Here is a 25,033-nt window from a genome sequence, read left to right on the forward strand (position 1 = left end):
ACAGCCAAGCCTGGGTCCACGGCACTCTAACCTGCATTGCACGACTTTCTAAGTTGGTCTCCGGCGACGTGGGACTCCTTTGTGCAACTTCGGCGAGCACCGTTTCACGCATCCTCGTAGTGCCTGTTTCTGGCACTTCTCCGGGTGCTACCTGCTTCAGTGAGGGCTCCTTGTCTTGCTCGACGTCCCCTCTCTCTGCAGGTCCAATTTGCGACCTCCTGGTCCCTCCTGGGCCCCAGCAGCGTCCAAAAACGCCAAACGCACGATTTGCGTGTAGCAAGGCTTGTTGGCGTCCATCCGGCGGGAAAACACTTCTGCACGACTCTCCAAGGCGTGGGGGATCCATCCTCCAAAGGGGAAGTCTCTAGCCCTTGTCGTTCCTGCAGTATTCACAGTTCTTCAGCCTAGTAAGAGCTTCTTTGCACCAACCGCTGGCATTTCTTGGGCATCTGCCCATCTCCGAGCTGCTTGTGACTTTTGGACTTGGTCCCCTTGTTCCACAGGTACCTTCAGACAGGAATCCATCGTTGTTGCATTGCTGATTTGTGTTTTCCTTGCATTCTCCCTCTAACACGACTATTTTGTCCTTAGGGGAACTTTGGTGCACTTTGCACTCACTTTTCAGGGTCTTGGGGAGGGTTATTTTTCTAACTCTCACTATTTTCTAATAGTCCCAGCGACCCTCTACAAGGTCACATAGGTTTGGGGTCCATTCGTGGTTCACATTCCACTTTTGGAGTATATGGTTTGTGTTGCCCCTATCCCTATGTTTCCCCATTGCATCCTATTGTAATTATACATTGTTTGCACTGTTTTCTAAGACTATACTGCATATTTTTGCTATTGTGTATATATATCTTGTGTATATTTCCTATCCTCTTACTGAGGGTACACTCTAAGATACTTTGGCATATTGTCATAAAAATAAAGTACCTTTATTTTTAGTATAACTGTGTATTGTGTTTTCTAATGATATTGTGCATATGACACTAAGTGGTACTGTAGTAGCTTCACACGTCTCCTAGTTCAGCCTGAGCTGCTTTGCTAAGCTACCATTATCTATCAGCCTAAGCTGCTAGACACCCTATACACTAATAAGGGATAACTGGGCCTGGTGCAAGGTGCAAGTACCCCTTGGTACTCACTACAAGCCAGTCCAGCCTCCTACATTGGTTGTGCAGTGGTGGGATAAGTGCTTTGAGACTACTTACCACTCTTGTCATTGTACTTTTCATAAGAGAAAAATATACAAAACAAGGTCAGTGTATATACACATAGCCAAAAAGTTTTGCATTTCCTCTTTTCACTCTTTTCTAAGTGCTGAAAAGTACTTCTAAACTTTCAAAAAGTTCTTAAAAGTTTAAAAAGTTTTTTCTGTCTTTCCAAAAAGTTCTGAAAACTTTTTTCTCTTTGTCTATCACTTTAACTCTCTCTAAAAATGTCTGGCACAGGCCAAAAAGTTGAACTGTCCAAACTTGCATATGATCACCTTAGCTGGAAAGGAGCAAGGAGTCTCTGCATAGAGAGAGGTTTGAGTGTAGGGAAGAATCCTTCCTTAGAACTGTTAATTAATATGCTTAGAGTACAGGATAAGGCCATAAGTGCCCAATCTGTAGAAAAAGTAGCTAATGGTTCTCAATCTGATCCAGGGACTCCCCCAGGAAAAGGTTCAGGAAAGAAACTTCTCAGCCTGCCCATTACTAGACAGTCTAGCATAGTTGGTACAGAGGTTGAATCACATCATACTGATGATGTGCTCTCACATTATGCTGGTAGCCAAGCTGTTAGGGTGCCCTCTGTAAGGGACAGGTCTCCTTCTGTTCATTCCCATCATACCTCTGTATCTAGAAATGTCCCTCCCACCCACCCTGATGACAGATTGTTAGAAAGGGAGCTCAATAGATTGAGAGTGGAGCAAACCAGACTGAAGCTCAAGAAGCAACAGCTGGATTTGGATAGACAGTCTTTAGAAATAGAGAGGGAAAGACAGAAGATGGGTTTAGATACCCATGGTGGCAGCAGCAGTATTCCCCATAGTCATCCTGCAAAAGAGCATGATTCCAGGAATCTGCATAAGATAGTTCCCCCTTACAAGGAGGGGGATGACATTAACAAGTGGTTTGCTGCACTTGAGAGGGCCTGTGTTGTACAGGATGTCCCTCAAAAGCAGTGGGCTGCTATCCTATGGCTATCATTTACTGGAAAAGGTAGGGATAGGCTCCTTACTGTAAAAGAAAATGATGCTAACAATTTCCAAGTTCTTAAGAATGCACTCCTGGATGGTTATGGCTTAACCACTGAACAGTACAGGATAAAGTTCAGAGATACCAAAAAGGAGTCTTCACAAGACTGGGTTGATTTCATTGACCAGGCAGTGAAGGCCTTGGAGGGGTGGTTACATGGCAGTAAAGTTACTGATTATGACAGCCTGTATAACTTGATCCTGAGAGAGCATATTCTTAATAATTGTGTGTCTGATTTGTTGCACCAGTACCTGGTAGACTCTGATCTGACCTCTCCCCAAGAATTGGGAAAGAAGGCAGACAAATGGGTCAGAACAAGGGTGAACAGAAAAGTTCATACAGGGGGTGACAAAGATGGCAATAAGAAGAAAGATGGTGAAAAATCTCAAGATAAGCATGGGGATAAGGGTAAAACCAAAGATCCCACTTCAAATCTTAAACACTCTTCAGAGGGTGGGGATAAAACAAATTCTTCCTCTTCTTCCCAACCTGCACACATTAAAAAGCCTTGGTGCTTTGTGTGTAAAAATAGAGGCCATAGGCCAGGGGATAAGTCCTGTCCAGGTAAACCCCCTGAGCCTACCACCACTAATACATCAAGCTCTAGTGCCCCTAGCAGTAGTGGTACTAGTGGTGGGACTGCTGGCAACAGTCAAGCAAAGGGTGTAGTTGGGTTCACTTATGGGTCCATAGTGGAAACTGATGTAATCAGTCCCAAGACAGTTTCTGTCACACCTAGTGGCATTGGCCTTGCCACACTGGCTGCTTGTCCCCTTACAATGGATAAGTACAGGCAGACAGTTTCAATAAATGGTGTTCAGGCCTTGCCCTACAGGGACACAGGTGCCAGTTTCACTTTGGTGACTGAAAACCTAGTGCCTCCTGAACAACACATCATTGGACAACAGTATAAGATTATTGATGTCCATAACTCCACTAAGTTTCTTCCCTTAGCTATAATTCAGTTTAGTTGGGGTGGAGTTACTGGCCCTAAGCAGGTGGTGGTATCACCTAGCTTACCTGTAGACTGTCTCTTAGGTAATGACCTAGAGGCCTCAGGTTCGGCTGATGTAGAGTTTTATGCCCATGCAGCCATGCTGGGCATCCCTGAGGAATTGTTCCCTCTCATTTCAAGTGAAATGAAAAAGCAAAGGAGAGAAGGCCTGAAAACTCAGGATCCCTCTCCATCAACAGGTAAAAAGGGTATCACAGTATCCCCTAACCACCCTACCATTCAGGATACCATTCCTGTGGTGGGAGAAACCTCTCCTGGGGTGGCACCTGTTCCAAGGGAATCATCAGCTGGCAAAGCTGGACTCCCTGAGGTGGAAGTACCTCTCTGTGGGATAACTAACATTGGTGAGAAAAACAGCACCATTTTAGTTAACATGGAGCATCCCTCCAACCCTCCCAGAGAAACTTTAGTGCAGAAACCCTGCACTACCTCACAACACTTAGGACAGCATCCCTGCCCTAGTGTGGAGCTCATAGGACAGCATCCCTGCCCTTCTCCAACTCAAGAGAAACAGCATCCCTGTTCTCTCTTCCAGCCAAATGGACAAACTTTTTGCCCAGCTATGGCTTTACTGAGACAGCATCCCTGTCTGGCATTTCCATCATTACAAATAGGTTCAGTGGATAATTCCCACTGCTCTAAACTAAAACTTACTGATAGAAACTCTGAAAATACATCTTCACATTGTTGGTTAGCTAAAAAACTTCAAACAGGGTGGTTTACATCCCCACAGGGAAGTAACCATATAGTGGATGATAAAGGGAGTAACCAGTCTATTGCAGAGCTACTCTCTACTTATCACCACTTAGACAATAAAGTCTCAACTGGCCAAGGTTAGCCTTATTGTCCTTCGTTTGGGGGGGGGGTTGTGTGAGAAGGTAGCCTCTTTCTAGCCTTGTTACCCCCACTTTTGGCCTGTTTGTGAGTGTATGTCAGGGTGTTTGTCACTGTTTTCACTGTCTCACTGGGATCCTGATAGCCAGGCCTCAGTGCTCATAGTGAAAACACTATGTTTTCAGTATGTTTGTTATGTGTCACTGGGATCCTGCTGGTCAGGACCCCAGTGCTCATAGGTTTGTGGCCTATATGTATGTGTCACTGGGACCCTGTCACACAGGGCCCCAGTGCTCATAGGTGTGCATGTATATGTTCCCTGTGTGGTGCCTAACTGTCTCACTGAGGCTCTGCTAACCAGAACCTCAGTGGTTATGCTCTCTCATTACTTTCAAATTGTCACTGACAGGCTAGTGACCATTTTTACCAATTTACATTGGCTTACTGGAACACCCTTATAATTCCCTAGTATATGGTACTGAGGTACCCAGGGTATTGGGGTTCCAGGAGATCCCTATGGGCTGCAGCATTTCTTTTGCCACCCATAGGGAGCTCTGACAATTCTTACACAGGCCTGCCACTGCAGCCTGAGTGAAATAACGTCCACGTTATTTCACAGCCATTTTACACTGCACTTAAGTAACTTATAAGTCACCTATATGTCTAACCTTTACCTGGTAAAGGTTAGGTGCAAAGTTACTTAGTGTGAGGGCACCCTGGCACTAGCCAAGGTGCCCCCACATTGTTCAGAGCCAATTCACTGAACTTTGTGAGTGCGGGGACACCATTACACGCGTGCACTACATATAGGTCACTACCTATATGTAGCTTCACCATGGTAACTCCGAATATGGCCATGTAACATGTCTATGATCATGGAATTGCCCCCTCTATGCCATCCTGGCATTTTTGGTACAATTCCATGATCCCAGTGGTCTGTAGCACAGACCCTGGTACTGCCAGACTGCCCTTCCTGGGGTTTCACTGCAGCTGCTGCTGCTGCCAACCCCTCAGACAGGCAGCTGCCCTCCTGGGGTCCAGCCAGGCCTGGCCCAGGATGGCAGAACAAAGAACTTCCTCTGAGAGAGGGTGTGACACCCTCTCCCTTTGGAAAATAGTGTGAAGGCAGGGGAGGAGTAGCCTCCCCCAGCCTCTGGAAATGCTTTGTTGGGCACAGAGGTGCCCAATTCTGCATAAGCCATTCTACACCGGTTCAGGGACCCCTTAGCCCCTGCTCTGGCGCGAAACTGGACAAAGGAAAGGGGAGTGACCACTCCCCTGACCTGCACCTCCCCTGGGAGGTGTCCAGAGCTCCTCCAGTGTGCTCCAGACCTCTGCCATCTTGGAAACAGAGGTGCTGCTGGCACACTGGACTGCTCTGAGTGGCCAGTGCCACCAGGTGACGTCAGAGACTCCTTGTGATAGGCTCCTTCAGGTGTTAGTAGCCTTTCCTCTCTCCTAGGTAGCCAAACCCTCTTTTCTGGCTATTTAGGGTCTCTGTCTCTGGGGAAACTTCAGATAACGAATGCATGAGCTCAGCCGAGTTCCTCTGCATCTCCCTCTTCACCTTCTGATAAGGAATCGACCGCTGACCGCGCTGGAAGCCTGCAAACCTGCAACATAGTAGCAAAGACGACTACTGCAACTCTGTAACGCTGATCCTGCCGCCTTCTCGACTGTTTTCCTACTTGTGCATGCTGTGGGGGTAGTCTGCCTCCTCTCTGCACCAGAAGCTCCGAAGAAATCTCCCGTGGGTCGACGGAATCTTCCCCCTGCAACCGCAGGCACCAAAAAGCTGCATCTCCGGTCCCTTGGGTCTCCTCTCAGCACGACGAGCGAGGTCCCTCGAATCCAGCGACACCGTCCAAGTGACCCCCACAGTCCAGTGACTCTTCAGCCCAAGTTTGGTGGAGGTAAGTCCTTGCCTCACCTCGCTGGGCTGCATTGCTGGGAACCGCGACTTTGCAAGCTTCTCCGGCCCCTGTGCACTTCCGGCGGAAATCCTTCGTGCACAGCCAAGCCTGGGTCCACGGCACTCTAACCTGCATTGCACGACTTTCTAAGTTGGTCTCCGGCGACGTGGGACTCCTTTGTGCAACTTCGGCGAGCACCGTTTCACGCATCCTCGTAGTGCCTGTTTCTGGCACTTCTCCGGGTGCTACCTGCTTCAGTGAGGGCTCCTTGTCTTGCTCGACGTCCCCTCTCTCTGCAGGTCCGATTTGCGACCTCCTGGTCCCTCCTGGGCCCCAGCAGCGTCCAAAAACGCCAAACGCACGATTTGCGTGTAGCAAGGCTTGTTGGCGTCCATCCGGCGGGAAAACACTTCTGCACGACTCTCCAAGGCGTGGGGGATCCATCCTCCAAAGGGGAAGTCTCTAGCCCTTGTCGTTCCTGCAGTATTCACAGTTCTTCAGCCTAGTAAGAGCTTCTTTGCACCAACCGCTGGCATTTCTTGGGCATCTGCCCATCTCCGAGCTGCTTGTGACTTTTGGACTTGGTCCCCTTGTTCCACAGGTACCTTCAGACAGGAATCCATCGTTGTTGCATTGCTGATTTGTGTTTTCCTTGCATTCTCCCTCTAACACGACTATTTTGTCCTTAGGGGAACTTTGGTGCACTTTGCACTCACTTTTCAGGGTCTTGGGGAGGGTTATTTTTCTAACTCTCACTATTTTCTAATAGTCCCAGCGACCCTCTACAAGGTCACATAGGTTTGGGGTCCATTCGTGGTTCACATTCCACTTTTGGAGTATATGGTTTGTGTTGCCCCTATCCCTATGTTTCCCCATTGCATCCTATTGTAATTATACATTGTTTGCACTGTTTTCTAAGACTATACTGCATATTTTTGCTATTGTGTATATATATCTTGTGTATATTTCCTATCCTCTTACTGAGGGTACACTCTAAGATACTTTGGCATATTGTCATAAAAATAAAGTACCTTTATTTTTAGTATAACTGTGTATTGTGTTTTCTAATGATATTGTGCATATGACACTAAGTGGTACTGTAGTAGCTTCACACGTCTCCTAGTTCAGCCTGAGCTGCTTTGCTAAGCTACCATTATCTATCAGCCTAAGCTGCTAGACACCCTATACACTAATAAGGGATAACTGGGCCTTGTGCAAGGTGCAAGTACCCCTTGGTACTCACTACAAGCCAGTCCAGCCTCCTACAATAGAGTCAAGTGGTGTGGAGTGTTATGGAGTATAGTGGACTGTTGTAAAGTGGAGTGCTGTGTTGTAGAGCTGAGTGGCATAGACTGAAGTGGCATGTAAAAAGGAGAACATGTTACAGAGTGGCAGAATGCAGACTAAGGGCCTGATTTAGAGTTTGGAAGAGGGGGTTACTCCGTAACAAATGTGACGGATATCCTGTCCGCCGTATGACAATTCTAAAATAGCCAATGGAACTTGTAATACGGTGGATAGAAATAGCGTACTGAGTATCCGTCACATTTGTGACATTGTAACCCCTCTGCCAAGCTCTAAATCAGGCTCCAAGTGTGGCCTAAATAATATTTTGCCATTACAAATTAAAAAGGCAGCATTTTGTTTAGACCGTACTGTTTTGCGTTTTGGCTTTTAAAGGAAAATATAGTGTAGTACAGTGCTTTTTTTTTTTTTTTACATATTTAATTTTTTCAGATTTCTGTAAGTACTGCACTACTTTCTAGGTAGTACCGTTGTACCTCATAAACTTTCTTTTTGAATATCTATACTAATAAAACTACTTTTCCCTACCTTCTCACTTAGCTAAAGTGACTCATGTTTATCTATGCCCTTATAAAACAGTAGTACACTACATTTCAAATTAAAATCCAAAACGCAGACTAATTGCCTGATTTAGAGTTTGGCGGATATGTTACTCAATCACAAATGTGACAGATATCCCGTCTGCTATATTACGATTCCCATAGGATATAATGGGATCGTCATATGGAGGATGTGCTATCCATCACATTTGTGAAGGAGTAACCACATCCGCCAAACTTTAAGTCAGATCCTCTGTGTGGTGAAAATAATATGATTGGCTTTTAATTTTGTAAGGGTTTCCATTACGGAATCATGTACTGTTTTGTCATCGGCATGTACCGCTGTATACTGTAGAATCACTGCAGTATATCATGGCCCAAAATATTACTAAGTTTCTGGCCCATATAACTGTAAATCTACTGCACATTTTTACATTAACTAGCCAAAAGGATGCTTTCCATAACAAAATTGACATTCCTGCCAAATTTTATAAAGGTCTGTGCAGCCATTTGCCACTATGTCTGAAAAATGATTAGCCATCTTGCTCCCGAGGGAGTTAGCACTCTGATTGGCTGCCAGCAACATGGGAAAAATGTTGCTGGCCGCCATGATAGCACTCTGGTACTCACTCCCCTGTCCTGGACTTTTTTCAAAGAATGATATATGGGGGCAGGGTAAGGATGTCCTGCCTACCTCTGCCCCATAGGGAGACCCAGAGGAATGCCCCAAGGCCAAAATTAAAAAGAAATCAGAAAATGTTGCCACGGTCCTGCAAGAGTCCTGCAGGATTATGGCAAAAAAAAGGTGGCCGCCATTTTATAACATATATATGGGGAGGGGGAGTCAGTAGGAGACCCCGTCCCCTGGAGCTGGGTATATTTAATGAGAGGAAGACATGCAGCTCCCTCTTGCTAAGCTGTTTTTGTCCCCGGGGACACAATCCCCCAATCTATGTATTAGGGGAGGGGGGAACACAGCCCTTCCTGAGACATTTTTAGCACCAGAGACCCCATCCATCAGGCCTCATTTAATTATTTAGGGGAGGAGACACCACCCCCCTTCCCTGAGCTCTGTTCAGCCCTAGGGACTCCATCCCCCAGTGCCCAATGTATTTAATTAGGAGAGGGGGCTATGTGGCCCCATTCATGAGCCATAAAAAGGCACTTATGACCCCATTCCCCAGGACCATCACTTTAACCCAGGGCCTGCTCACTTACTGTGTCCCAGGGAGCCCACTACCAGGACATAGTAGTTTCCCTGCCTACACTATTGCCGGCTGGGAAATGTGTTTGGTCTCATCTGACAGGAGCATTTTTAAATCTCATGCCATATATGAGCAAACATTGAGGGCCTTATTTGAATCTCAACAGATGGAATACTCCATCACAAATTCGATGAATATCCTGTCAGCCATATTAAGATCCCCAAAGGCTATAATGGGATTGTAATATGGTGGATGGGATATCCCCTCTGCCAAGAACTAAATCTGGCTCTAAGTCTACTCCCAGCCGGCGGGAGTTTAAAAAATGCTTCCGCTGGCTGGGAGCAGACTTGTTTTAAGTTTCCCTGCTGGCACCGATGCGGGTAGGGAAAAAGAACACAGATTACTCCCACTCTAAGGGAGCAAGCAAAAATAGTTGCTCCCTCTGGTCGGGAGCAATGTCGGTTCCTTCACTATGCAGGAAGCTGGCTGGGTCTGTGGGGGCTTTGGGCTCCCCGTGGCCCCCAGTCAGTACCCACCCATTTAAAATGCAGGCCCAGAGGGATAAGGGTCCCGAGGGCAAAATAGGTTTGGGGTGGGGGGGGCCACATGGCTCACCTTCCTTTTCAAAAGGCCGGCCCGGGGACTGAAAATGCTTGGGGAAAAAAGGCCTTGCATCCCCCCTTTTTAAAACAAAGGTACTATCCTGGAAGATGGGGTCCCCGTGGCTTCTGAAGGCTCGAGAAGGGGGACAAGCTCCCCATTTTAGCCCCAGAAGATGGGGTCCCTGAGGCCTCATGGAGGGGGAGCTGCATCCTCTGTATTAATTACTAAGCCCATGGGGATGGGGTGCCTGGGGTCTAATAAGGCTCATGCCCCTCCCCTTTTTTATGAAATATGGCCCTAGGTATGGGGTACCTGGTGCCCAAAAAGGCTCAAGATTGCTGCACGTCCTCTCCCCTTTTTATTCTGCCTCAGGTGATGTCTTCCCAGGCTTTCACAATACTCAGGAAGGGGGGCAGTGCAGCCTCCCTTTAAACAAAAAACAGCCTTGACGATGGAGTCCCAGGGCCTTGAAGGCCATGGGAGGGGAGACACATAGCCCCCTCACCTTTTTTCATTGGTTTGGCTCCAGGCAATGGAGCTAATAAGGCTCGGGAGGAGGGCTGCATGCCCCCTACCATTAGATTTTTGCCCCATGGGATGGGGACCCTGGGGCCCAAAAGGACTTGGGGAGGGGATGTGCAACCTCTTCTTCTTCTCTATTGAATTTGGCTCAGGGATGTGGACTTCAGTATTTTCTGTATAATTATACATTTGCCAGATAGATAATCTACTGCATAATTATCTGAATTCAACGAAACTAAATCTTTAGCACAATGAATCAATGTTACTAAAAAAGTGCCACATGTTGTATTGTACCTTACATCATGAAATAAGTACTCTGGTTTAAATTATTGTATTGCACATTTACAACCAAGCCTGAATACCAGCATAGACTTGGACATATTATATACAATGAATATCTTTTAAACAAGGGCCTCATTTAAGTTTAGGTGTTAATGGAAAATCCTCTGATAACTTAAGGGAGTGATAACTTTGGAGGATAATTTGTTGATGGTGGTTCCTCCACCACTGGAATGGCTAGTATAATGGAGGACAATGACAGTGAGTTATACTCCTGGCTGAGCATTTCTGTTTGAAGTCTGAAGAATTTATGTTACTACCAATATCAGGTTCAACGTTATTAAACAACTTAAATTAGCATTAAAAGTACTGATAAAAAAGAATAGTTGTACATATTTATGATACCACAAAATGCAGTGTAAAAATTGGATGATGCACAACTGATAATCCAAGTGCTACACCAACATGGAGATGAGGCAAAAGTTCCCGGTTAAATGCATACAAACCTGTTGCATGTTTGCCAAAAATGACAAATTGGGAATGATGGAAATGAAGTGCTCTTAAGCCAGGGGCAGTATTCCACCATCCTGATCAATAACAATGGTGCAAATCAAAGAGACTGTAAATAATCACTTCAAACTAAACAACATATTGTTTGACAACAACAAAAAACTATACTCATTACCACCTGGTGATAATTTGTTGAAAAATGCATATTAGTGTTATTCACAGCGCCAGTATTTAAAAATTACAAAACAAAATAGACATGTTCTTCTTCAGGTCCTTTTCTAGTTTGAAAATGTGAAAGGTAAAAATATTCCTATCTAACATACAACCACCATATTCCTTTACCTGAAGACAGGTAATTTTTAAACTATAAGTGCAAGGACCCTCATTAGGAGGCCATTGCAGATTGCACCACCCACTACCTTTGCCAGCACTGCCAGTACCAAAACAACCACTAACCATCACACTCCTTTAAGTGTGATAATTCAGACTATTCAAGGGCCCCAAAGGTATATGATTAGTTTCGGTGGAAGGTGTTAGTCATGTTTAATGTATATTGAGTTAGCAAACAACTGTTGTGGTAATTATCTCTAAATTAGAAAATAGCATCGCCATGTGGCAGACTGTCATAAGTGCCGGTATGGATGATTAAGTGCCGGTTTTGAGCACCGGAAACCACCAGCTCAAATTAAGCACTGTGTGGGTGTACTTCAAGGGCCAGAATCTACCTATGGAAGACTTACAATATTAAAAAAAGTAGCAGGTTTGTGGGTGTTCTCTGCATTTTGCAGTCCATCCTCAATGAGTGTCCTGCGTCCCTAACCTTAACTTTATGATAGTTCAAAATCTGCAAATACTTAATAAGTTTGTCACTCAAACACATTGTTGTTACATTAGTATGTTTGTTTTTGCAGCAAGCACAGGTGACGCAGATTACACAATAGTAAGCTACATCTAGATAATCATATAATTCATATTAATATTCTGACACCGAAAACAATTATTTAAATGAAAATCATGTTGAATCGACCATTCTTTCTATAATGTATGATTAAAATTATAAGGGACACACTGGCACAATATTCATTAGGGTTAAGGATTTAGGGGCATAATTATCAATAATGTTTTTGTTGTCCTTTTGCCACAAAAATGTTGAAGGTAAAAGATCTTGGCAGAATTAGTGCTTGTGTGCAAAATGCTATTTATTGAAAGACAGTTGACAATGAAAATTCAGTATAAAAAATAAAGTCATGCTAACATCAAGAACTACACAATTTAGAGACACTACATAAGGGGGCCACATAAGTGGGTGCAGGGCAATGCAGAACCTATAATGAGGTTTACAAAGCTGTGCAAGGCCACCTTGCATGGCCCTGCTTGATAAATCTGAAGTAAAGCAAGGCAGCGCAAGTTGCTGCGTTGCCTTACTCTATCCCAGGGAGGCATTCCATGGATGGAGTGCAGGTATTCCCAAGCATCCAACCATGCATTCTGAAGCATTCTCAGATTTACCAATACTTGTAGACTTGAGAATGCATCAGAATGTTAGCGAGGGTAAATATCTTTATTTGGTCTCTGATTTTACTCTTTATAAGTGTGCTGCATTCCGCAGCACACATAGAGAGAGTAGCAAGCCTTAGAAGAATGTTTTTGTGCAGGAAGGTATTCCTTGCTACATAAAAACAATCCTGCCTGTAATGCAGGCACCCATACACTATGGTGCAGGGTGCCTTCGTTGGCACTTAGCAGCAGTTTGGGCGTCAGTGTAGGCAGAGAGCAGGAATGTGTCATATCATGATAGATATGGTGCATTCCTGCCCTCTGCCTTTCATGCAGCAAAGGGCAGCCAGGTGTCTTGCTGTGTTGCATGAAATATTGATAAATATGGGCCTTTTGGCCCCTCAGCAGAGGAGAAGCCTTCCCTATGTGAGACTACTGGCAACATCTAAGGAATTCTCGTTGGGTGGAGATAGTTTTGCTGAATGGAAATATACGAGTGCTGCTGATGCACTTTCTGTATCACTGCTTCTTGGTGACCTCATACTGGGAGTTCTTTCTGCAGAATAAAAAAAAATGTCAGACTAGTATTTAGATTTTTCCCTTCCGTCAGGGATTTGATTTTATGTGCTTGCCCGAGACTGGAAGCCATGCCCCAAATGCGATGGGGCCAAGGTCAACCTGGTGTTTAGGGAAGTTTAGGACAGTCAGGGGTGCCCGATGGTCTGGTCTTCCAGATTAGTGTGTGTACTGTTTTCTTTCGGTGTTTATGATCCTCTTTTATGGCCAGCTGAGCCGTTTTTCACTGTTGATTTCACAGCTATTAAAATGAACATTGCATGCAGCAAGCTCAAATGCATGCTGTTTTCCACACCTAGCAAAACGCTTATACAGCTTGTCTTTGTCCAATTTGTAAACAGGGCTATCTAATCCACTAATGGGACAACTTTTATATTGGTGCCCGGGCCTATTTTCTGTCCCAATCCAATCCCGGATAGAGCATCCACCACTATGTCTCACTGTTGTCCAGCGGCTGTGGAAAGGATGGGACATTTGGTCAAAGGTTTTCCCAGGTGGAACTAGTTCAAGATCTGCTGTTGGATAACTTGTTGTTCCCTCACCTCTAAATGAAGTGGGAGAATGACTGGGTTGGAGGAGCAGTAGCCCCATTGATATGCAATGGGGCTCCCGCTGAGCTAAACCGTATATAAATATTAGTTATATTAAAGTCTTGACTAGCCACATTTAAGTATACAATATCCATTTGATTTATTCAAATAACAGACATACTTATGGATCAAATCTGTTTATTATTTTGAACGTATAAACATACAAAAAAAAAACATCATATCACAGGGCAGCGAAAAGAGTAAAACCTCATGCAGTCAGAATTCAAGTCCACAGACAAAGTCCCTCCAATTAGTCTCGCATCATGCCCGAAAGGACATCACCGCCCGCCCCACCCTTATGGTCCAGCGAGCAACCAAGCAACACCCAATATTCTTCAGACTGCAAGATCCCCTCATGAGGCCCTGTGTAAACACAAAAATAAACACATACCAACAATGCTTCCCCTCCAGCCCCTGTGTCATCTTAGTTTCTCTCCACTCCTCTGCTCCTCCCTCTCACTCACCCAATCGCTACCATCTCAGACATCCCTCCCCACTAATGTCGAACTAGAGTTCAAGTTAGCGTCAAGACTCTCAAATAGGCCGGACATGTCAGCTCAGTAAATTCTGCTGATAGGATCTGAAGGAATGGATTCCATAATTCACTCATTTCTCCCACCCGCTGCTGGGAGGCTAGGGTGAGTTTTCTCCATAGCGAGGATAAACCACAGCTTCTGAAGCCAGGAGACACGTGTCGGAAGCCTATCCGTACCCCACAACACCAGGATCAGCTGTAACGCTGCGTTAAGTGCCAGAGCCATCTGCCTCCCTTTTAACGATCTCAAGGGAAAGGTGATCGAGGGACCTTGGTATGGAACGCTGCATCTATATCATCTATAATGCTTGCCCAATAACGGTGGAGCTTGGGGCAGTGCCAAAGTAGATGTACAAGTGTACCTGTGGCCCCACACCCCCTCCAACAAAGATCAGACTTAGCCTGATCCCATGCGTGAACCCGTGCTGGAGTGTAATACCAGTAGGAGGCCACTTTGTATTATGTCTCAGTTCCCGCTGCATTATAGGCTGTGTGGTGAATCCTATAGAATATGCTGTCCCATTCCTCATCTGAGAATTCCCTCTCCATCTCTCTCTCCCATCTTGACTGTCCCTTTGACTTTCTCCCCCTGCAGAAGCCGATAAAGTTCTGAGATAACTCTTTTATCGTCCTTCTTTAGCAACAACCATTTCTCAAACTGCGTAAGTGGCCTCTCTATTAATGCTCTGTTAGCCGGCTGGAGAGCCCAATGCCGAATCTGATAATACATCAGCCTATCTGCCTCCAACAAGTCATATGCCTCCCGCATCTGTTCGAAGGACAATACCCCTTGTTCGTCAAAAAAGCATCCCACCCTCTTACAACCCCCGTCATACCAGCGCCACAGGCCTTCCAGACGAAATCCCGGCTCAAAATCAGGGTTCGCGCCTATGGGGGTCATCGGGAACGGGAAGGACGTCAACCCCGACCGGCAAGGCCGTAATCGGAGAAGGATAAAGGCCTCCCACCCTATGGCGACGTCGGAGCCAATGTTCCTTCCAAATGTGAGAGCCCGCCACCGCCTGGTCCATAAAACACCAATGTTTCTCAGTAAGTGGACGACTCCACTCTAAAAGAAAGCGCAGTTGTGTCGCCTGAAAATATCACAAAAGACAGGGAACCACTAGGCCTCCCCCACTCTTAGGGCGATACAAAACCTGCCGCGGGAGACGGGCCGGCCTACCCTCCCACACGAATCTCAGAACCGCCGATTGAAGAGTGGATATTGTCCGAGGAGGTGGAGTCAACGAAAACGCCTGAAACACATACAATATAAGCGGCAGGATTGTCATGTTCACAGCCGCCACCCTACCCAACCAAGACAATTTGTGTCTCCCCCAGGACTCCAGGTCCGGCTGCACCTCACGAACTAACTTCGTGTAATTCAGACTCACCGTCCTGGCAGCTGAAGTTGCTAATTCAACCCCTAAGTAGGAAAGACGTGAAGACGACTAAAGAAAGGGGTACCTAGCTCTCAAGGTTGCCTCATGATCCAGGCTGACCGACAAACTAAGGACCTGGGACTTCTGCATGTTCACCCGGAATCCCGAGACCTGGCTAAACTCAGTTATTATCTCCATAAGCGCAGGTATCGAAGTCACAGGCTCCTCAAGGGTGAGGATTACATCATCTGCATACAGGGTAATGAGATGGCGATCCCCGCCAAATTTCACTCCCGAAACTAAGGGGCTGTCCCGCAGTCGCTGTGCGAGGGGCTCCATATATAGCGCAAACAAAAGGGGGGATAACGGATACCCTTGTCTAGTCCCCCGCCCAACCGGGAACGGGAGAGAAAGCACTCCATCAAGACGAACCGCCGCTCTGGGAGACCGATAGGCGCTCCGGATCCAAGACCGAAACCCAGGGCCCAAACCGAAGCGCTCCAGCACCCGAAAAAGGTATGGCCAGTGGACCCTATCAAACGCCTTTTCGGCGTCAATAGAAAGGAAAAGAGCTTCCCTTCGCGATCGGCCTAGTTTATCCAACAAATGCAGAAGACGCTTCGTGTTGTCACTACACTGTCGGGTTGGAATAAATCCCGACTGGTCCGGGTCTACAAGGCCTAGCATATAAAGATTAAGGCGGTGAGCAAGGATCCCAGTAAATAGCTTGGCATCTATGTTCAGGAGTGAAATCGGCCTATATGAAGCACACTGCTCTGGGTCTTGGTCAGCTTATAGATATCCGCAATGGTGGCGTCCAACATACTAGGCATCAGTGCACCCGACGTCCGGAAGGAATTGAAAAGCCTCACCAAGAGCGGGGCAAGTTCTGCACAAAAGGTCTTATAGAATAATGCCGTAAACCCATCAGGGCCAGGAGATTTCCCACCCTTTAGGCGGGAAATCACCGATATAACCTCTTTCAACCTTATCGGTTGTTCCAGCTGGGACGCCTCCTTCTCACCAAGAGGACTGATAGCTATACCTTCTAAAAAGGAATGTAGAGCCTTGTCGTCTCGCACCTCCGCCGCATATAGCCCCCGATAGAACTCTGCAAAAACCTCTGCAATCTGGTTGCTCGTGCGGGCCTCCCTCCCGGACGGGGATCGAATCAGTTTTATCGACGACGACGCTCGTTGCTCTCACAACCGATGTGCCAAGAGCTTTCCGCACCTATTGCTCCGAAGATACTATGTATGCTTAAGCCGCACCACCGCATACTCCGCCCTATCCCAGTCCAGCCTCTTCAACTGCTGGCGCACTCTCTCCAATTCCCGCCAGACTCTAGGCACACCTGTGGATTTATGGGAACGCTCCAACACAGTCACCCTCTGCTCCAACTCCTCCCTTATCTCTCTCCTTGCCTTATTATCCCTCGCAGACAACACCATCACCTCACCCCGCACCACTGCCTTCAGGGCCTCCCACACAGTCTCCAAAGCCGTACTGCCACTGTCATTAAAGCTAAGGTAGTCCATAATTGCGCGCTGAAGCGACTCCACCACTGTCTCACTCTGGAGCAGAGAATCCCTAAATCGCCTGCTTGGAGCACCCACACGACCCAAATCCGTGGTAACCTCCAAAGTAATCGGAGCATGATCCGTCAAGGCCCTCGGGTCAATCGTGGCCTCCCGAACTCAGGAAAATAACTCCTGTGAGGCCAGAAAAAGATCGAGCCGCGCGTATGTCTTGGTCGCCGCTGAATAAAAGGAGTAGTCCCGTAGCGTGGGATGCAACTTCCTCCACACATCCTCCAACCCACATTCAGCCAACCACTGACGTCCCGACTCCAATAACGCCCCTTCCTGGCCAAAGTGTTGACCCGAGCGGTCAAGCTCGTTATCCATCACCAAGTTAAAATCCCCTCCTACCAAGATGGCCCTATCTGGCGAGCTAAGTATCGGGGAAACCGCCTGACTCAGGAATGCTTCCTATTGGGTGTTCGGAGCATAAAATGAAGCCACAGTGAAGGAGAAGGCCCCAAGTCTTATTCTCATAGCCAAGAGCCTGCCTTGCACTTCGTGCACCTTCCCCACTATCTCCCCGGCAAAAGTCTTTGAAAGCAATATGGCTACCCCTGCATGCTTCGTAGTAGTGGATGACCAAAATTGTCTAGGGAACCACCGTGAGCGCATGCAAAATGTGCCTTTGTGCAATAAGTGTGTTTCTTGCAATAGGCAAATATGACTCCCGGATTTCTCCAGACTCGACAGTATTGCTAACCGCTTAGTCGGGCTGTTAAGCCCGCAAACATTCAAACTTAGACACTTAACTGTCATATATCACAGAGGAGGGATTGCCCGGGGGGCAGGAGCTTTGCGGAAGGGCCACAACACGGGGTAGCACCTCAGCCACCCAGAGTAAACCAGCCCGCCCATTACGACCTTTAATGACCGGACACACAGGGGAGCATACCTACATATAACCATAACGCACAACAGGTGCTCATAAGAAAACAGTCCTCTCACACACATCCCAAAGAGGAAAAAGTCTCAGCAGGGTCGTAGATCCACACAAATTCGCCCACCAGGTCCGTCAACTCCGCCGCCCAGGCCTCGCTCAACAGTCACAGGCACACAATGAACAGCCCAGTTCTATCCGGGGACTCCCGCCGCTTCTCGCCTAGGCACTTGTCCCAGCCACCACACTGTTCACAGCCGATTGGCGCTCTGAGATCTGTTCCAGTGCAGTGGGGCGTTGCTGCTTCCTCCTCTTCTCCTTTCGCCGCCAACGCGGACGGCTCCCACCGCCCGGGACCAACCCCGGATCCGAATCCAGGACGTCTCCCTCCAAACCCAGGTTCCGGGCTGCCTCCGACACAGACTTCACCTGATGCAGCTGGTTCTCCCAGCGGAAAGCAAGACGGAACGGATGACCCCACGAGTAGGACACAGCATGTGCGCGTAAATGCTCCATAATGGGCTTTAACTCACGCCTCCGTTGCAAAGTCCGAACCGAAAGGTCCTGGTATAGTTGGAGCTGATGGCCTCTAAAGTGAACCTGTGAGAGATTGCGCTCCCGTTGCAATATGCTTTCTTTCAGACCAAAATTGTGGACGCATGCCAAAATATCCGGCGGACGGTCCCCAGCTGCGCCAGGCCGGCACACACGATGGACTCTGTCCAGGACAATTTCCTGCGACTCCTCCAGGTCAAGGACCGAGCGGAACAACGCCCCCACAAAGTCTCTAATGTCATCCTTCTCCGCCCCGATCAGCGCCCCTCTAATACGGATGTTATGTCTGCGCGACCGATTCTTCAAGTCCTCCACTGTCATCTGGAGGAGATCCTGTTGCTCCCGCAAGCGTAAAACCTCCTGCTGCAGGTCTGCCAGCTCCTCACCACAGGCCGTTTCACCATCCTCCACCTGTGCTACTCGCTCACCCAAAGATGCGAGCTCAACCCACAGTGCCTTCACCTCCTGAGATATGTCTTTGCGGAGTTCCTGCAGGTCGCTGCGAAGCGATTCGAACAAGGAGGTAAGGAAGCCCTTCGTGACTGGGGCTGCCTCGTCCTCTGTCACTTCTCTTCTTGCCACAGGAGACCCCGCGGGAGGCGGCTCCTCAGGGGCCCCTTCCGGGCCTGAGCGCCCCCCAGTCAACATATCACTCACCGTCCGGTCCCGCCTGGGCTTGGAGGCCACCATCACCTCCGCTCGCGTACTGTGAAGGCGTAAGGGACTCAGACGGGCTTCTGTGCGTCGTCGCCGGGGAGTTATTCTCCTGGCCTCACTCCCCTATCAGCCGCCGTTGATCCTTCACTGCGGAGCCCCGCACGAGGCTCCTCCACCCCACGGCTCACTTCCATTTTAACCAGGGCCTCCTCGGGCCGCCCATGTCAGCAACCAGTAACCGAGGCCCACTGGGCCACCTCCAACTCCTCCACGTCACTGCCCGCGGGGCAAATGCTTCGGGGCTCGCCAATGCCAGGGAAAAAAGGAGGGCACAACCACCTCACGGGCCCCAAAGCCCAGCTCAGCCCTGGACTCGCTTCATGGGCTCCTCTTCAACGCCCATGCGCGTCCTCCACTGCAGGCGCTGCCTCACCCCCACATCGAGCCAGCAGGCTGCCGGCTCAAGGCCCGCCGCGCGGCACGACCCGCCGCACACAACTCCCTCCTGCAGCGAGCGCCGGCCCAAGGAGCGCGACTCCTCGCCCGCAGCGCCGGCCGCGTGCGGCCCCAGCTCTATCGGGGCCCCCGCTGCCCCACCACCACAGGCTCCACAGCGGGACCCCCCCGGGCCACAAGATCAGGGGCCGCAAATCGATTTCAAGGGCCTGGGCAGCGGAGCACGGACCAACGCGTCCGCTCACGCTGCCATCTTGGCCACGCCCCCCAGACATACTTATACCCTGCACTTGCTACTCCAACATTATTTCAATTTAAGTAATCAGTAAACTAAGAGACAATTTATATAAACTACCTGATTAGTGCTAATTTGCATCAAGGTGCCATGAGAGAGATGAAACAAATTAGCAAAAGCTTGCAAAATGTAAAATGGTGCAAATAACGCCTCACATCTGTTTTGCTCAGTTTCCATTTTCTGTGGAGGTCCGTTGTGACTTCCAAAATCAATGTTCTTATGTTATCGACAAACGAAATTGTAAACAGATTGCAAACAGTCATTATCACAAAGGCAAAACAACACTGAAAGCAAGGAAAAGAAATTTCAGGTTGGTGTCAATTGTTTTGTGCACTGTTTTTTAAATGTGTGAACTGTTGTGCCGGGATAATATCAACGGATTTTCATACGTACCAGAAAATGTTGAAGGTAAAAGATCTTGGCAGAATTAGAGTTTGTGAGCAAAATGCTATTTATTGAAAGACAGTTGGCACCAATGAAATTACACTATACGAAATAAAGTCATGCCAACATCAAGAACTACACAATTTAGAGACACCAAACTAGACACTGGTGCCATCCTGTACTATCAATGAATTCTGATATAACCAACACACATCTATTATCCTCATATGGAAAACCTGAAGAGGTTACCCAATAAAAACAATACATTGCATTACTGTAAATGCAGCCAATGCTTAATCTTAGATATGATGTAAAACATTTCAGAGAAAAGCAGGTCAACAACAAAGTATACCCAGTTCTATTTGTAAAAAACATCATGGAATCACTACATTTCCATGGACCACAGAGTGGCAAATATTTATCTGGAATTTATCTCTGGCTTACATCTATACTAAGTTATTGACATAGTTTGTTTTTATCCTTTGTAAGAGTATGCCAAAGGGAAGAAGCACTTTCTTCCATTATACAATATATGTAAGGAAACAGGTTTTTTAAGGGTCTCCCACCCCACTTTTTGACCCCATTTGAACTATTAGCTGCTGGTATTTCAACTCTGAGTGTGCAATTTCGACTCTGAGAATGCACTAAGGCCTGCTAACCAGACCTCAGTGTCAGTGTTTTAACAAAGTACATATTGAATTGGACATAACTGATATGCAAGGCCTGACTTACTAATAAGTGCCTAGTATATGCTACTCAGGACATGTAAGACAGAGTGTCCACTCAGGGCTGCAGCACTGTTTGTGCCACCTGTCATATGATTAGGTACAAAATGGTCCCCAGCCTGCCGCTGGAGAGTGGAAGGACAGTGTTTTCACTTCCAGTTCGACTTTGCCATTCAAAACAATATCAAAGCCACCTTATCCCTTAACAAAATATAAGTCTTGCATAGGAAAGGCCTATGGAGTCCTATTGCAGGAAACTGTATTTGTTAAGTAAGACATATGTTTTCTGATATGCATTAATAGCTACACTTACAATTGTCAAACCGGGTCATGTAAGGTATCAAATTAATTGTGGCATTAAGTGCGACCTGATGGCCAAGTGAAAATTAATGTAACTATCAAAAGTAGGCAACTTTTAGAAAGTTGCTACTCTGTGCTCTACTCATCCAGTAGCCTCACTAAGGCACACACTCACAGTCAGCTTTCCGACCACCTGGGGAGATGTGTGAATGACTCCCAGTCTCAGGCAATGCTGTAGCAGCGGGGTGTCACCTCCTTTGCCAGGATGGCCACTTGGGGGTTAGCCCAGAAGCGACCTTCAAAGGGGAAGCTGCGTTTGATGGGACACCCAGCCAATACCCCTGATCATGATGCCTTTTGTTCCTGTAGACAGCATGGAGACAGGACCAGAAAGGGTAAACTCACCCCCAAACTGGTTTTACCGTGGTCGTGTAGTCCTTAGGTAGCCACATCTCTAGGGTGGGCTGCAAAGCTCCTGACAATCAAGGAAAGGTTGTGCCATTCTTGAATGTGGCATTCTGGGATATCCAGATGACACACATCACTGGAACTTGGTCACTAGGTAGTAGGGGACCCAGTAGCCCATTAGCTAGTGACCATCTGGCCCCTCAGTGCACTTTCATGGGATAAATATGGCACCCCAGGCACCTTGACCCTCAGATCATGCTGGAATTGGAGTAAGAATGCAAGAAGGTCTTCCCAGTTGCACTTGGACAGGCACAAACAGAGGCTGCACGCTCAGGACTGCACTGGCTGCACTTTTTAGGAAGTAAAGATTTGATGTACCTATGGCTCCGGGCGCAAAGAAAGGTTGATTCCCAACATCCAACAGCAGCCGCAACTCCAAGGATCAGTCGGCTGATATCCTGGTATCCATCATCCGAGGACAAATCAGAGGACAAATCAGAGATCGCCAATACCTGCACTTGTGTCTTCTGACCCGGGAAGTGCTATCCAGGACAAAATGTGTCATACTCAAGGGACACTAGCCCCCACCAATGGATTTTGCTCCAGACATGGTGTAGACTGACCAGTAGTCCAGCATCGGCTGGCTGGCTGCTGCAACATGGGGGACTTTGATGGACCCAGACCTCTGTGGCCAAGTTTGCCCCACTTCACCCATGAACCACAGAATCACTACAAAGGCACCCCCATTGACCGCACCACAACTGAATCATCCTTTGAGCATCTTTTTTCCTGCATCCCTCAGCATCATGACCACTATATTGATGTCCATGGTGTTTTCACACCAATAATTCATTTGCAAGGTTCTAAAAAGCTACTTCAAATGCAAATTCTTTGATGATTGCAAAAATCATATATATCCCCCATTTGACCACATTTCGTTTTTAACAATTTTATTTAAGTTATGACATGAGGGCAAGTTTAGCTCAGAAAATCACAGAAATGAAACCTAGAATGGTGGGAATGCTATGTTACATTGATTTAAAAAATGTGACAATCTTCTTTACAGCAACCATGAAGGCAAGGACCACTAGCAGAGGAGTTGCTAGATGAATATAGTTACACATCATGAAGTAGCTCAAATTTCAGCATGATAAAAAAAAGCCTTGAGGTATCAGACAGATAGTCCAAATCCAGTTCTCAGTGTACTGTTCATTTATGAACTTAATTTTGCACTCCATGTATTATTTAAATAGTTCAATTTTAACCACTTCAAGAGAACTGTGTGCGGTGTCACCACATACATCAGCTTCATACACTACCTTAGAAATATATTTTTCGATATGGACTCTTATTGAAGTTTTAAGAGCAAGTGTACAGGTACAGTTCGAGTTCAGCTCTTTTATTGAGATAGGCTGTGTACTGCTTTTACTATATGTTCCTTCAGGACATGGTATTTTGAAATTTGAACCTACACATAATTGTAAATGGTAACTTTTTCCCATTGAGCAAAACTGAGAGAGGCATTGCTTTCAAGAGGTGACTTCCAAAACTTCCTATTTAATACATTTATTTTTAGCTTTTTACCAGAGGCGTTTTCTTCTAAAAATGTACGAGAGTACGGTATTCACTCTCTCTGCATTCAGCATCACATATCAGTAATTAATAATAGTGGGGTTCTAGAGGTCCACAGCAAGGAACAACTATATCTCTATTGCACACAAGAAATGCAAAAGCAAAAGTAGAAGAGTCAAATTGCACTCTTGCCATTCTCCCGCATATATCAAACAAACCAGTCTTCTCAACATTATCATATGCCCTATTGTTTATACTTTAACATTAAACAATTGAGTAGCCCCTTCTCCATTCTCAAATTATTTCATGTAACCAATACATTAGATAATTTAAGATATCAATGCCATTTGCAAATCAATAAAAGCCAAGAAAATCTTTGACTATCTTCAAGCATCACCCTCAACATCAAGAGGAACAGTGTTTGAAAAGAAGTGAAGTGAAGAGTTCAATGTCCTTTTAGTTACATCTTTGGTTCCTCAAACTCACATTGCTAATCAGTAAATAGCATTTTGTCTGTATCCACATTAGCAATCTTTGTAACTCAGATTCCAACTTGGTATGGTCTGCATGTCAATAGATGAAATGGGATGGCAAGAGACAGGACTTTCTCTACATCCTGTTATAAAGATTAGTGCTATACCAGTTTATTTCCATGAGTTTTGAATCTTTCAGTTTGGATTTACTAGATTAAAGAACATTGAATGACTAGTACCCACATTTCTGGATTACACTTGATTTCTTTACTTGGTATGAAAAAGAACTTGGGATCTAGCCTTTCTTTAGCTCATCAACTACTTGCTGAGCCTCTTCTAGAGGTATTGTCAGAAAGACTGATGCAACATCAATGGAAACTACCTACTTGATGGTGAATACATAATATCGTCTACTGTGACTTATAGCAGCATTGCCCACATAGAGAGGAGCAAAAAAGTTACATTTGGTTTTATCAGCCTTGATGCTATGTCCTACATTATTATAATATAGTTCTGTAATTGATAATCATACATTTCAAACATTACTGGAGAGAAGTCCAAGAGAATATCCTTTCAAAGCATATCCTTTCAGGTCCAAGACCACTTGAAAAGACCATTAGATGAGTATCCAACTACATAGACTGCAGGATAACATTCTTTATAAGCATATGACGCATGCCTCAGATAAAGCGTATCTTTTTAGGAAGTCCAAGACCACATGAAAAGACAATCAGATGAGTATCAAACTACCTAGACTACAAGATAACATTCTTTACATGCTGGTGACACTTGCATTAGATATTGTCTATCTTTTCAGGAAGCCTAAGACCACTTGAAAAGACAATCAGATGAATATCCAACTACCAACTCCACAGAATAACTTTTTTTATCAATAGGCGACGCTTGCAGTTGCAAAAGCCAAAAGCAAAACATTCTTATCCCTCTGATGCTGAGGATGCTGGATTATGCACTCCACAAAGCAGGCTATACAACTCCTTCTTTCAGAAGCCATTTCAGATGAAGAATCACGAATAAAGGCTTGAACATTAATGCTCACAAAATCAATATAAAATACACCAAACCTGATGCTTCCATTTTGTGTAAAAAACAATTATCATTCACAACCCTTCGTCCAGTTCCTCACAATAACTGCAGTAGAATTCTCAATGGTATATGCAATCCATACTGCCATTCTACAGG

General features: G+C 46.3%; 1 protein-coding gene across 3 annotated transcripts in view; it reads right to left on the reverse strand.

The window, feature by feature from the left end:
• GLRA2 (glycine receptor alpha 2) overlaps positions 1–25,033 on the reverse strand; it is an 852,631-nt gene that overhangs the window by 698,665 nt on the left and 128,933 nt on the right. The gene's annotated exons all lie outside the window — the stretch shown is intronic.

This window comes from Pleurodeles waltl, chromosome 8 (genome assembly GCF_031143425.1).
Source record: "Pleurodeles waltl isolate 20211129_DDA chromosome 8, aPleWal1.hap1.20221129, whole genome shotgun sequence".
In the NCBI taxonomy this organism is placed as follows: domain Eukaryota; kingdom Metazoa; phylum Chordata; class Amphibia; order Caudata; family Salamandridae; genus Pleurodeles; species Pleurodeles waltl.